Raw genomic sequence first — 11,835 nt, forward strand, 5'->3', positions numbered from 1 at the left:
AGTGGCCATTCTCTATCCTGGTCAACACATGAATGTTCATGAGTTGATCACATGTCACTAGCATCCAGCTTGTGGGCTTCTCAGTCTCAAGGGTGAAGCTGAGCTGAGGGTTTGGAAGAGACCCTCCAGATGACGCCCCAAGCACAAGGGGAATCAGTGCCTGCTTCTAAACTGGGCTGTACATCCAGATGCCATCTGTGTCCATCTTGGTTTTGAAACTGAACACAAATTATATAATGTGCATTGTCTTTTATTTGTTTGATGGTTTCTTAGTCAGGATTTCTGTTGATGTAATGAAACACCATGACCAAAAAGCAAGTTGGGGAGAGAAGGGTTTATTGGGCTTACACTTCCACATTCTTGCTCATCATCAAAGGAAGGCAGGACAGGAACTCAAGCAGCTCATCATCAAAGGAAGGTGGGACAGGAAGTCAAACAGGGCAGGAACCTGGAGGCAGGAGCTGATGCAGAGGCCACGGAGGGGTGCTGCTCACTGGCTTGCTCCCCATGGCTTGCTCAGCCTGGTTTCTTATAGAACCTAGGACTGACAGCCCTGGGATGGCCCTGCCCACGATGAGCTGAGCCCTCCCCCATTGATCACTAATTGAGAAGATGCCTTACAGCTGGATCTCATAGAGGCATTTCCTCAACTGAGACTCCTTCCTCTCTGACGACTCCAGCTTGTGTCAAGTTGGCATAAAACCAGCCAGTGTGGTCTTTCTGTGTATCCCATGCTGGCCTAATCCTGCCTCAGTTTCCAAAGGGCTAGTAACACAAGTGTGTGCCCTGCCTATTCTTTATGATGATATGCCCACCCCCAGCCTGCCTGTGACCCCACTGGGTGTTAGAGCCTGCCTGATGGATCACCACAGTGCTGGAATCTTTTAACTGGAGATGTACATAGCAGAAAGACAGAATTGACTTCTGCAGTTCGTCCTCTGACCTAAGCATGGCTGGGTCGCATAATAAATAAGTATAATATTTATATTCAATTTAAAAGAGAGAGCCAGACTTTCAATGACTATAGCAGCTCCTTTATTAGGAGCAGGAGGTATGTGCTTGGATATGGGCATAAAAGCACACACACACACACACACACACACACACACACACACACATACACACATACACACACATGTAAATATATGCACATACACCATAAAATAGGTTTGATAGGGGAGGAATCTGGAAATACTGACAAATGGGAAATGAATGAAGATGCTCTCATACCTCAACAGCATCTTTCCTGATTTGTTCTCCCATCCTGGGGACATAAAGCTCACAACAGTTTGCTAGCCACTGCTGTCTCCTGTGTGGGCTCTTCTTTCTTCTCATCTTCCTGGCAAGCACCTCTCCCCTGGGTGGATTTAATTCCCCCGGGGGCCACTCGAAGCTCTTTCAAGCACAGGGTCGGTGGCTCTGTCCCTCCATTCAGAGCCTGGGGTAGCCTGGCTCTCAGGTGCCTGGCTACTCCTGCCCGGTGGACCTGCAGCATGACCACCTTCTGTTCTTGGTAAGGGTAGTGAGAAAACACTGGGGAGGCAGGTCCAGCTCCCCACTCCACAAGCCTTCTTGCTATAATATAATAAAGCCTCTATGCTATAATATCCTGGTTTGGAGCCATGACAGAAATGAGTGGGCAGAGACAGAATCGAGGCCAGGCATCCTCTAGAAAGATGCAGTATTACACTCCCTCCAAGGCCTCCCAGGTCAAACCCATCGCCCTCCTGCATCTCCCTTCTCCATGGACCACCTTGGGCCATGAGTCTTGTGTGATGACCCTACTGTGTCCATAGCCATGACTGCTTCTATGTAGTCTGGACCCAGAAAAGGCAACTCATGCCTGGGCCCCAACCAAAAGTCTGCTGGTCACCCAGCTCTATAGAAGCACAGGCCCCCAACTCAGCAGGGCTCCCCAGGGAAGCCCATGGAGGGGGCCAGAACCGATCCGAATAGCATCTTCCACTCGGGTACAAGAGGGGACCGTTCAGCCTGGTAGAGCCTGCAGAGGGAAGTCAGGCCTGCGCTCTCCATTAATGCCGTTATCAAAGAAGGAATTTGAATAGGGAGAAGCAGTCCCCCACCTCCACCCCACGGTTTCCAGGCGACATGGTGTCTGCTGCGGTTCACTGTCATACAAACCCTTTCCCCGTAAGACAGCAAGTCCCACGGGGACAAGGGGCGAGGTGGAATATTTTATCAGCCGTGTACACGTGTAAGAAAAAAACAGGCCTGAAAAGCCAAGCCTCGTCGTTCCTGAAAAGGGTGAGGGTGGGAGGGGGTGGTGGGGATGGAAGGGATTTATTCCCACACAAGGTAGTGGCTCCCATGCTACAAAGTTTCACCAGGAAGGATAGTCACTTGGAGACTGTCCGGGAAGAAAAGGCATTTTGGGGAATATATGCATATATATATATATATATATATATATATATGTATATGTATATATCAGGTGAAAAGGGAAAAAGAACATTTTGAAGCTGAGGCTAGGTGTGGTGATACGTTTCTGCAGCACCAGCACTCGGGAGGCTGATGCAGGAGAATTGCCACAGGTTCAAGGCCAGCCTTGAATGTAAAGTGAGAACTGAGAGAAGGGGTGGGCAGACTTAAAAGAAAAAGCAGATGGAGGGAGGGAGGAAGAAGAAAGATCTGAAAATCACACAATGTTGGGAGACTCTTCTGAGACCTAGGCCATTTTCTCACTCACAGATCGTTTATACCGGTTTTTGTGTTTGTCTGGTGTGGATGGAGCCTGACCTTGTAGGCCTGGATGTCTTTGAACTAGGAGTTTTCTTGCCTCAGCCTCTGAAGGGATGACGGCCCTGCACCACTTTTCCCCATCTTTCCTGGAAGACTTCCAGGTGTTTGGGCTCCTGGATGAGGGAGTGTAAGTGGGAGGTGGCTTTCCGCTGGATGGCAGATTTGAGCCCACCCTGCAAACCAGGTTCTGGTGATACTTGTTCTGAGGAAGCAGGGTCAAGCCACTGCAAAAGTACAAGTTCGTAGGCCCAGCTTCAGTTCTGGGTGACCCGACTGGCTAGGCACTATTCTCCGAGGGCCTAAAGGACTCGGGGGACTGGTCACCTTGAGAAATGCTTGCTTTGCCAGCACGTCCTGTGAAGGTGACCACCCTGCACGTTGCCAAGCAGAGCCGCCACTCACACTCACACCCCATGTCCCCAAGGAGCCTGCCCATCACCACCCTGCTCGTTAGGTTGGCTGGGCTACGTAGGGAGGAGACAGGAGCCCACAGCATGGTTACAGATCAAATCTGGGAGGCTGGAGCAGCACCGCACACCCCTCGCCGCTCTGGCATTCTTGGGGTGAGCCCCCTGCTCATCTAGAAGTTGGTGAGGTTTAAAGGAAAATAAGTGAAGCCAGGAGGGTAGGAGGAGAGGAGAGGGGAGGAGTGCGGAACCCATCTGGGCCAGGCTGCACGTTGAAATTGCCCCGCATTAAAAATTCAGCGGCCAGAGAAGTTTCCAGGGATTTGTAGTAATTAGATGACAGAATGCTGGCGAACCTCAGGCTTGCCAAAGATGTTACACAGGGGTCAAAGACTCCACACTTTCGGCGGGGTAATTTGTAAGTGTCAATCACTCGCAGCCATCAGAGAGAAGCTGATCTGAGGGCTGCATTCTAACGAAGCTACTGCAGCCAGACCCAGGCCTGTGACACTAGCTCAGTGCCCACTGTGGCTGGCTCTGCTGGAACTCAGCCCCGGGCCTCCAACTTTTCTGTCTTAAGTTTCCCTCCTTTGTGGAGAGATTCCTGTCAAGCTGGTACCACCCAAGGGTGTGACACAGGCTCTCTGTCTGCGTCTGTAATAGGGCGGACACTCGGTGTCAAGGAGGTATACGCCTGTGATCTGTGTGACAGTCTTCAGGCCTCAACATTCCCATCTCTGAAGTGGGGGCAAGAGGAGGGCAATGAAGAATTATCCTCTGCAGACATGCCCATTCAGTCCCCATCTGTGCACCTGCACTGGGCACCAGGGTGTCCTTAGTGACCAAGAAAGCAGACCCTGTCCTTATGGAACACAAGAGATGAGGAAGAATCGACAGTAAAGTCTAGCATGTGTGAGGTTGGCAGGTGCTAGGAGACACTGACCCAGACAGGGTGAGGGGGCATGGGGACCTTGCTTCCTATTCGTGTAGGGAGGACTCCCTTGGAGGTATATTGGAGTGAAGGGCCTTTGACAGAGAGCAGCGAGGCTAAGCCCATGCTGTGTGTGGGACATCGAGATGACCCAATGGCTAGAACAGAGTGGAGAAACAGGCTGGGGTGGGGCTTGGTGGCAAAGCACAGGTCTGGAAGTCATGAGGCCCCGGGTCCTATCCTCAGCATGGCGGCTGTCATGAGCTGGATGATGAGCATCAGCGCTGGGAGAGCCGCCTCGGGCCTAGCATCGTTGAGAATGCGTGACTCCAAGAAACAGGACCTGGTGAAGCCTGGCGTGGATGCCCTGAGCCAAAACTATGAGCCCTGAGCAGAGCAGCATAGGGGCTGACAGCGCCTGGACTCACCCCACTGTGATCTGATTGGTCAGCAGATGTGATCCAGCGGAGGCAGGAATGCTCTCTGGCCACACCGACCACCACCACAGAGAGCTACAAAAGGGCCCAGAGAGTCCGCATGAAAGTTTGTGACGTCGTGGCCTCTTCTCTCCCTCACTCCTCACACCTGACAGAGTTATCTTCTAGGAAAAGCACTGGATGTAGAGTGCAGCAGACCCAGGACCCTAAGCCAGACTCTGCCTTTTCTAAGCTGTGTGACCCTTGACAAAACCATACAGCTCTCTATGTGACCCCGTAGGACCCCCACAAAAGAGTCGCAGGCAGGTGCGAGATAGGCTGTGGGCATCAAGTCCTCTAGTGCCAGCCTCTGCCAATGAAAGAAGGATCAGCCTCAGAGGGTTGCCTGAGTGTCCCAAACAGTGAGCTTCTTCTCGACAGTGTCCCCCCAAAAGAGAATCTGGAGACCCAACTTGAGTTTAGGAGAATGAACCAAAATGCTGTTGAAAGAGAAAGGACCAGCGCCCATCTTTTCAGCTGTGTGTCATTGTTCAGCATGGCTGTTCCCCAGCAGGCTCCATGTTCTGCCCTGCTGAGGGGTTCGGTATGCTTCATCCTGCCTCTGGGGACGGGTCACGGTGAGCCCCTGTAAATTCCTCTCCCAGAACCCTCCCTGACTGTTCAGCCATTTGTCCTGAGGGAGGGGTAAGGCAGAGAGAGGTGGTTTGATCATCCCCTCCCCAGGCCTCAGTCTCCATCCCAGCCGCCTCTGCTTCGGGTCCAGCCAGGCCAAGAAACCACTCAAGGGGAAAATGAGAAACTCCGGGGTTTCACGGGTGGTGGCGGCTGGGCCTGCCGAGCAAGGGCTACCCAGCTGCTAGCCTCAGTGGATGGACAGACAGACATGGCAGTGGGAGGGGAACGCTGTCCCCACCGCATTCCCACAGTCTCATTGCAGGTGCAGATCAAAGAAAGCCGTGGTGGTCAGCTGGGCCCTGAGGTTGCCTTTATTGAGCACCTGCTGTATTCCTGTGGGCTCCTGATAAATTTCATCTTCAGCTGTCCTCACAGAACCCAGTAAGGTCAGTGTTGCCACGGTCCCATAGTGGTGAGGCCATCACGCACAGCCCTGTGGGAAGAAGCCCTGCCATGCAGTGCCTTCCCCTTGCTCCGACCTCTAGTGTGACTCCCAGCCTGACGCAATAGTTTCACTTTTAGAAAATCCACCTCCCCACCTCCCACTGGAAGATGGCGGGGACTCAGCGCTCTGTCTCCTCTATACTGCATCTCAGAGCTGAGGGGCTTTCAGCACATGTGGCTCACATCAATACCCGCCCCCCCCACCTCATTTTGGAGCTTGCTTTGGTTCCCCCATCCTCTGTGAGGAGCACGGGTGGGGCACATGTGCTGTTGCTGGAGACAGCCCTCCTCTCAGCAACGAGGCCCAGGGCCACCCTTGTAGACCGCACCAGACAGATGAAAGATTTGCTCATCGCTTTCTGCCCAGCATCGCCACACCCTTCCCTGTCTGCACAGGCAAGGAAGGTCCCAGCTCCCACAGCCTCGCCACCAGTTTCTCGAATAGGCAGGGTGGCATGCCTGGGTCTGAGGGTTGCTAGGCAGAGGCTGTCCAGGGTACGGAAGGGAAGACACAGTGGAAAATTCCACCGTTCATCCTGCCTCCAACCTGCGCTCACGTGTGAGCTGTGCGGTCTTGGGCAGGTCTCCTAGCCACTCTGGTTTTTCTGAATTCCTCTGGAGCTGGGGATAAAACAGTGTGTGGTGCCTGCCTTCGGGGGTGTTGCTTATGAAATGAGTTGACCTGTACGTAGGCAATGAGTGATGTCACTTAAGGATGTGGATGAGCCTTGTCTACAGTGGAAGAGGTAGAGGGAGGTAACATTGTCCAGGGCTCATGATGTGCCGGGGACACACCCATCTGTGTGTGGAGCCTGCCCTGCACATGGGGATGAGGCTCAGGGAGGTCTGGCATCTTGCGTGAGACACATAATTTGGTGGCTAACCCCATTCAGGCTCACTGGATGGGTCCCAGGGAAGGTGTTTCTGACCCCCATTTACAGAAAAAACAGAGGCATGAGATGACCTGCTAACTTTCCTGGGGTCAGAGCTTTGTAAGGAATGGGGCTCAGCCCCTGGGGAATCAGATCCCTGGGTCTCCTGGAATCCTGGCTATGGTGGGAACCTGGGCCTCCGGAGTCACAGGAAGTGCTGGAGTAGAGATGGCTAACCCTCAGTCCTCAGGAACCTGGGCTCTGAAGGCAGCCTCCTAGGGCCTTGCCCTCCTCCCTTGGTGAAGGTCCTGCCCTCGGAAGAGCCTGCCCAGACAACCCACCTCTTTCTCAGGGACACAAGTGGCTGTCATAACTGTGGCCAGGGGCCTTAGACAAAGTGTTCCTGGCTCTCGGTTAGGAGACAGGTGACCTGAGGGGTCTCCCCATGACTGATACTAGCTGGCTGCTGAGGGTGTGGATCCTATGCATCCTGAAATGCCACAGTCTCCCTCCCCCTTGGCCTAGACCTAGTTCTTTGCATCTCTATCTACAAATGGTCTAGGCTGGGGCTTCAAGCCTGCTGCCTGTGAGGAACCCTCCCTCCCCCCCCCCACTCCTCAGGCTGCATGGTGAGCCCCCAACCTCACCGACTACAGCTCGGCTTTCTGGCTTTCCAATTCTGGTCACATCATGCCCACACCTGCCCGCTGCTGTAGCTCTGCTTCCCCAGGCCTGGTTCGGGGTGAAAGCATTGCTTATTAGCCAATCTGGACCCCTCTTTCTGTGAATTACCCGGCCTGATTGATATTCATGAGCCGGCACATCTGAGGCCTCAGCCAGCTGCCACGTGACTGCTCCCAGCCTCAGGGCTGACAGGGATGTGTGCAGCCCTGAGACACTGCCACGGCCCTCAGATGGGGACAGTGGTGTCTTGGGAGCAGCCCCTGGCTGACGGCGTACAGTCTGCCACGGCAAGGACCTGGAGGCCACAGCAGGGCTTCCAGCCAGAATGACCAAGAGGGTTGAGCAGCCATGGCCTCTCATCATTGGCCTCTCTTTCCCTGCTTTAGAGGTGTCGCATCCTTCTTGCCCTGTACAGGTCTTCCATCATTCTTTTTCTTTTCCTGGAGATCTGGGCTGGAATTCAGAATCACGATCTACCACTGAGCTGTCCTCCCCATTACTCATGGATGCCACACTGTCCTGGCATGTGTCACATAGGTATCATTTGTCACTTAGTCCCTTAGTCTCTGGGGATGAGGGCATGGGGACCTGGACTTCTTCCCTTGGCTTACTGTCCACTGCCTAGTACTGGCCAGCGATCAACAAAACTCTGTAGAATGGATGGCTGCCACATTTCCTTTGGACCTGATACTCAGTTCTGGCTTGCTAAACATCCTCTGGGTCTCGGAACCATCTGGAAGGAGTGGCCTTCTCCCAGGTTTCAAGTGAGGAAGCAGAAGCAGATTTGGGGACCTTCTGAGCAGAATCTAGGCCTCCCATATGAGGTTTCCAGCCTGTGCTTCCGGGTCAAAAGGTGGCACTTGACCCCCCATCCTGAGGATGGGGATTCTTGAGTGCCGTCTCATCTTGGGAGAGAGGATGACTTTTGCTCCAGAAGCTGAGGCGCTCGGGGCAGAATCAAAGAAAACGCTGGACAGAATGGCAGGGCGGAGGCAGAAGTCAATGCCAACTGCCTCTGCCATAGCATCCACTACCCTACAAATGCTGCGGGAGCCAGCAGATACAGGGCAGAGGACGGTGGATGGCTCACCTAGCAGGACAGGAGATGGCCGAGTTGAGGCTGCTCTTCAGACTCGACCTGCTTGGGAGCACCAGGGAGATGCTGGCTCCTCCAAAGGTCCCCAAGAAACGAGGCCGCAGCATCGGGGAGAGGCAAAGTGGGGCCTGTGTCTCTGATTCAGGCTCCAGAGTGAGGGCGGCCAGGCCTGGGGAATTGCAAAGAAAACCAGAACGCAGAGAAATGAGGCCACATCCCTGATGAAACTTTCTAAATTCAAAGCTTATCCTGGGGGAATTCAGGTCTGAAAGGACAAGTTTGGGGGAAATAAAATGAACTGGATCTGGCTGGTGGGGTCCCTGAGTACCTTCTTAACGTTTGCAACCCCTCAGCTTCCCCAGGGAGGCAAGAACATGGGAGCCACCTGCATTTGCTGGCCACCCTGGCAGGGATAGTGGCTCCCCTCCCCAACTTCTGAGGGAAGACAGAACACAGGCCCTTCCAGTGTCGAGAATTAGCTCTAACGTCTACCCTAAGGGCTTGAGGAGCACCACTGGGGCCCTAACAGTGCTCCTGGGCCTACAGTTGAGAGACAAGCCCCTTGCCTGGACTGGGCAAGCCTCAGACTGGTAAGAAAGGACTCTGCCTGGGTGCCAGGAAAATGAAGGGGCCCCTCCTGACCTAGCAAGGGGTGGGCAAGAAGATACCATCTTTGTCCTAAAAGGGCTCGCAGCCAGGTGATGGGATCCCCCGAGCCCCAGTGAGGGGTCTGGTGGGGTCTAGGGGCCAAGTCTTTGATGGCTGCTGATGACTGCTCTGAGGAAGTGGCATCTAGATGTAAAAGACAGACTGACAGACAACTGGGGAAGGGGTGTGTGTACGGGGGATAGGAGAGCCATAGAGTGGGTCTGGTTCTGGGGCACTGGCCAGAAAGGGACATGGGTGAAAGATGCCATTAAAACTGTGTGGGAGACTGGGTGCACTTGTTACCCCAACGTCCACATTTTTCCTCCCCCATATGGACACAGCCCCTCTCACTGACTCTGAATTTTCTTTTACAAATATTTTCTTTTCTTTTTAAGCAATGCTGGGGACTGAACCCAGCCTTGTGCATTGGAGGCAAGCACTCTGCCACTGTGTTCTTCCCCGGTTCCCTCCTGCTGACTTTGAGTCTTCCCGTGGAACTTATGGGCAACAGCAAACTTAACCCAAGAGGCTTTAAAGCAACTGCCACTCTGCCTTCCCCATTAGGAGATGCCCCAGCTGGCCTGCTGGATGGCAGGGGTCACATGAGTCAGCTCAGACAAGCAATGAGCCCTGACCTGGGGTGGGGAAGAGGCCAGCCAAGATCTGCAGAGCTGGCCAAGGAAGCTGCAGCTGAAGGCCGAGGTGCCGTAGACCATGCAGAGATAAGAACGGGCCACCCGCAGCACTTGACTAAGTACAGTGTCCCGAGCCACCAGGCTCCGCGATCTCTCTGCAGTTTCGTGGCGGTGGATAAGTGGTCCAGGAATGGGCTTAGAGCTGATGTCAAGGATTCATAGGGGACTAGACTTCTCTAGACAAAGCCTTTGCTATATTCACCTTCACTGTCAGCTTGCAGGAGACACATGTTTGGGTATATCTCAGAAGGTGTTTCCACCAGTGTTTGACTCAGATGGGAAGGCCTGCCCCTGAATGTGGAGGTCACCACTCCATGGGCTGTGGGCCTGGACTGAATAACAAGGGAAAAAGGAGAAAGTGAGTTGAGTACTAACACTCATCTCTCTCTGCTTCCTGACTGTTGATGCCACGTGTTGATGCTTCTTCTTCCCGACACCATGCCTTCTCCACTTCAATGGACTGTCCCTCAAAATATGAGCCCCAAACAAACAGACGGGAAAATATGCTCCCCCCCCCAAAAAAAAAAAAACAATCCATTCCTGTAGTTGTTTGTGCATCAGGCATTTGTTTTTTAAACAGTAATGAGAAAAGCAACCAATCAACTCAAGACTTCCTCTCAACCTTGTTAATACACATTTATCTGGTCCAGTTAATATTATAATCAGAATTTAGAGTGCCATCCCCTTGCCAGATTCCCACAGGGATACTGACAGCTCTTTGAGTGACAGCACTCTAACTTTTATGTCTGCTCAGCTGTGGGCAGAGAAAGGGAAGCTGTGGTCTCCTGTCCCGTCCTGCTAACAGCCACCGACTCTGGCCAAGGCTCTCTACCTGTCTGAGCTTTGGTTTCCTCATCTATCAGGTGGGGACCATAGCCTCATTTCTTCCTGTTGCTGTGAAGGCCACTTGGCTTGGAAGGCTTCACCCTGAAGGTGGTCTTGCCATTAGCTGAACAGCCCAACACCCACGGGGAACCCAAATTCCTTCCACTGGGGGTACTGGTTTGATGGAAAGGTCTTCCAGCATTTGAACATGTAGTTCCAGGAAGTGGTCCTGTTTTGGGACGCTGGGAAACATTTGGGATATGCGGACTAGCTGGAGGAAGTAGGCTTTGAATGTGACAGCCTGGCCACATGACATGGCTAGCAGTCTCCTGCTGCCAGGCTGGGCTAAAATCCCTTAAGTGGTCATAACTATGAGGAAAGTAACTAATACTGGCTTGTGGGGGCTTCCCAGGCCACCAGGGGGACATCAGAGGTTGGCTTTGTAGGCAGATGGTGGGCACATTCTTACTGAGAGATGGCTGAGCACCCCACAGGGCATAAGAAGGGAACCAGGAGAGGTGCTATGGTAGTTCCTGCCCCTGGAGTGTGTGCTGTGAGTCATGTCCCTGGGTGTTAGAGTTGGGCTGGGATTGGCTCTGTAGGCACACTGACTACACGTGGGGCTTCCTGCTATTCTTGGGTTTCCACCCTTGATCTGATGGGCTCATGTGTTTGAACACCTCCTTCCCCTTCAGGTGTTACTGTTTGGGGAGGTAGTAGAACCTTGGGGCGGCATCACGTTCCCACATCCGTTGCTGCACCTGCCAGCCATTACCTAAAATGGTGGCCTTCTCCCTCCAACCATGAACCAAAATGAAACCTTCTTCTCCTAAGTTGTTCTTGTCAGGTGTTTCCCAGGATCTCTTGCAGCTAGGTTACCATATTCTGGCCAAAGGAACACGGCAGGGGCCACATGAGGACTCCAGGCTGTGTGCCTGAGGGGCAGGAGTTCTTCCTCCACCAAGCTGATGGAGTGGGCATCCTTTGGACTGTATGAGCACACAGAGACCCCTGTGGGCAGCACCTGTTAGACCAGGCACGCTCACCTTTCCACAGCCACTCTGGAGACTTGTCTCTGTTGTATTGAAAGCCCCCAAGGCCAGGGCTCGTCACAATAGCCAGAATACAACTTCAGCTGTGCACAGTCTCTCAGAAACCAGTGCAGCTGGAGGCCCCTGACTCTGCAAGATTCTCTTTTACTGAGCACTGAGTTGTGTGGGTAGCTTGCATTTGAGGTTCTGCAAACAAAACAAAATAAAACAAAACAAAAACCCACCTCACAGTGAATAATTACCAAAAGATGCTCATACTGGGAGCTGAAGGGCTTGGGGGTCTGGATCCCATCTCTCTAGACCCATATA

The sequence above is a fragment of the Meriones unguiculatus genome, chromosome 4, assembly GCF_030254825.1.
Source record: "Meriones unguiculatus strain TT.TT164.6M chromosome 4, Bangor_MerUng_6.1, whole genome shotgun sequence".
Classification (NCBI taxonomy): Eukaryota; Metazoa; Chordata; class Mammalia; order Rodentia; family Muridae; genus Meriones; species Meriones unguiculatus.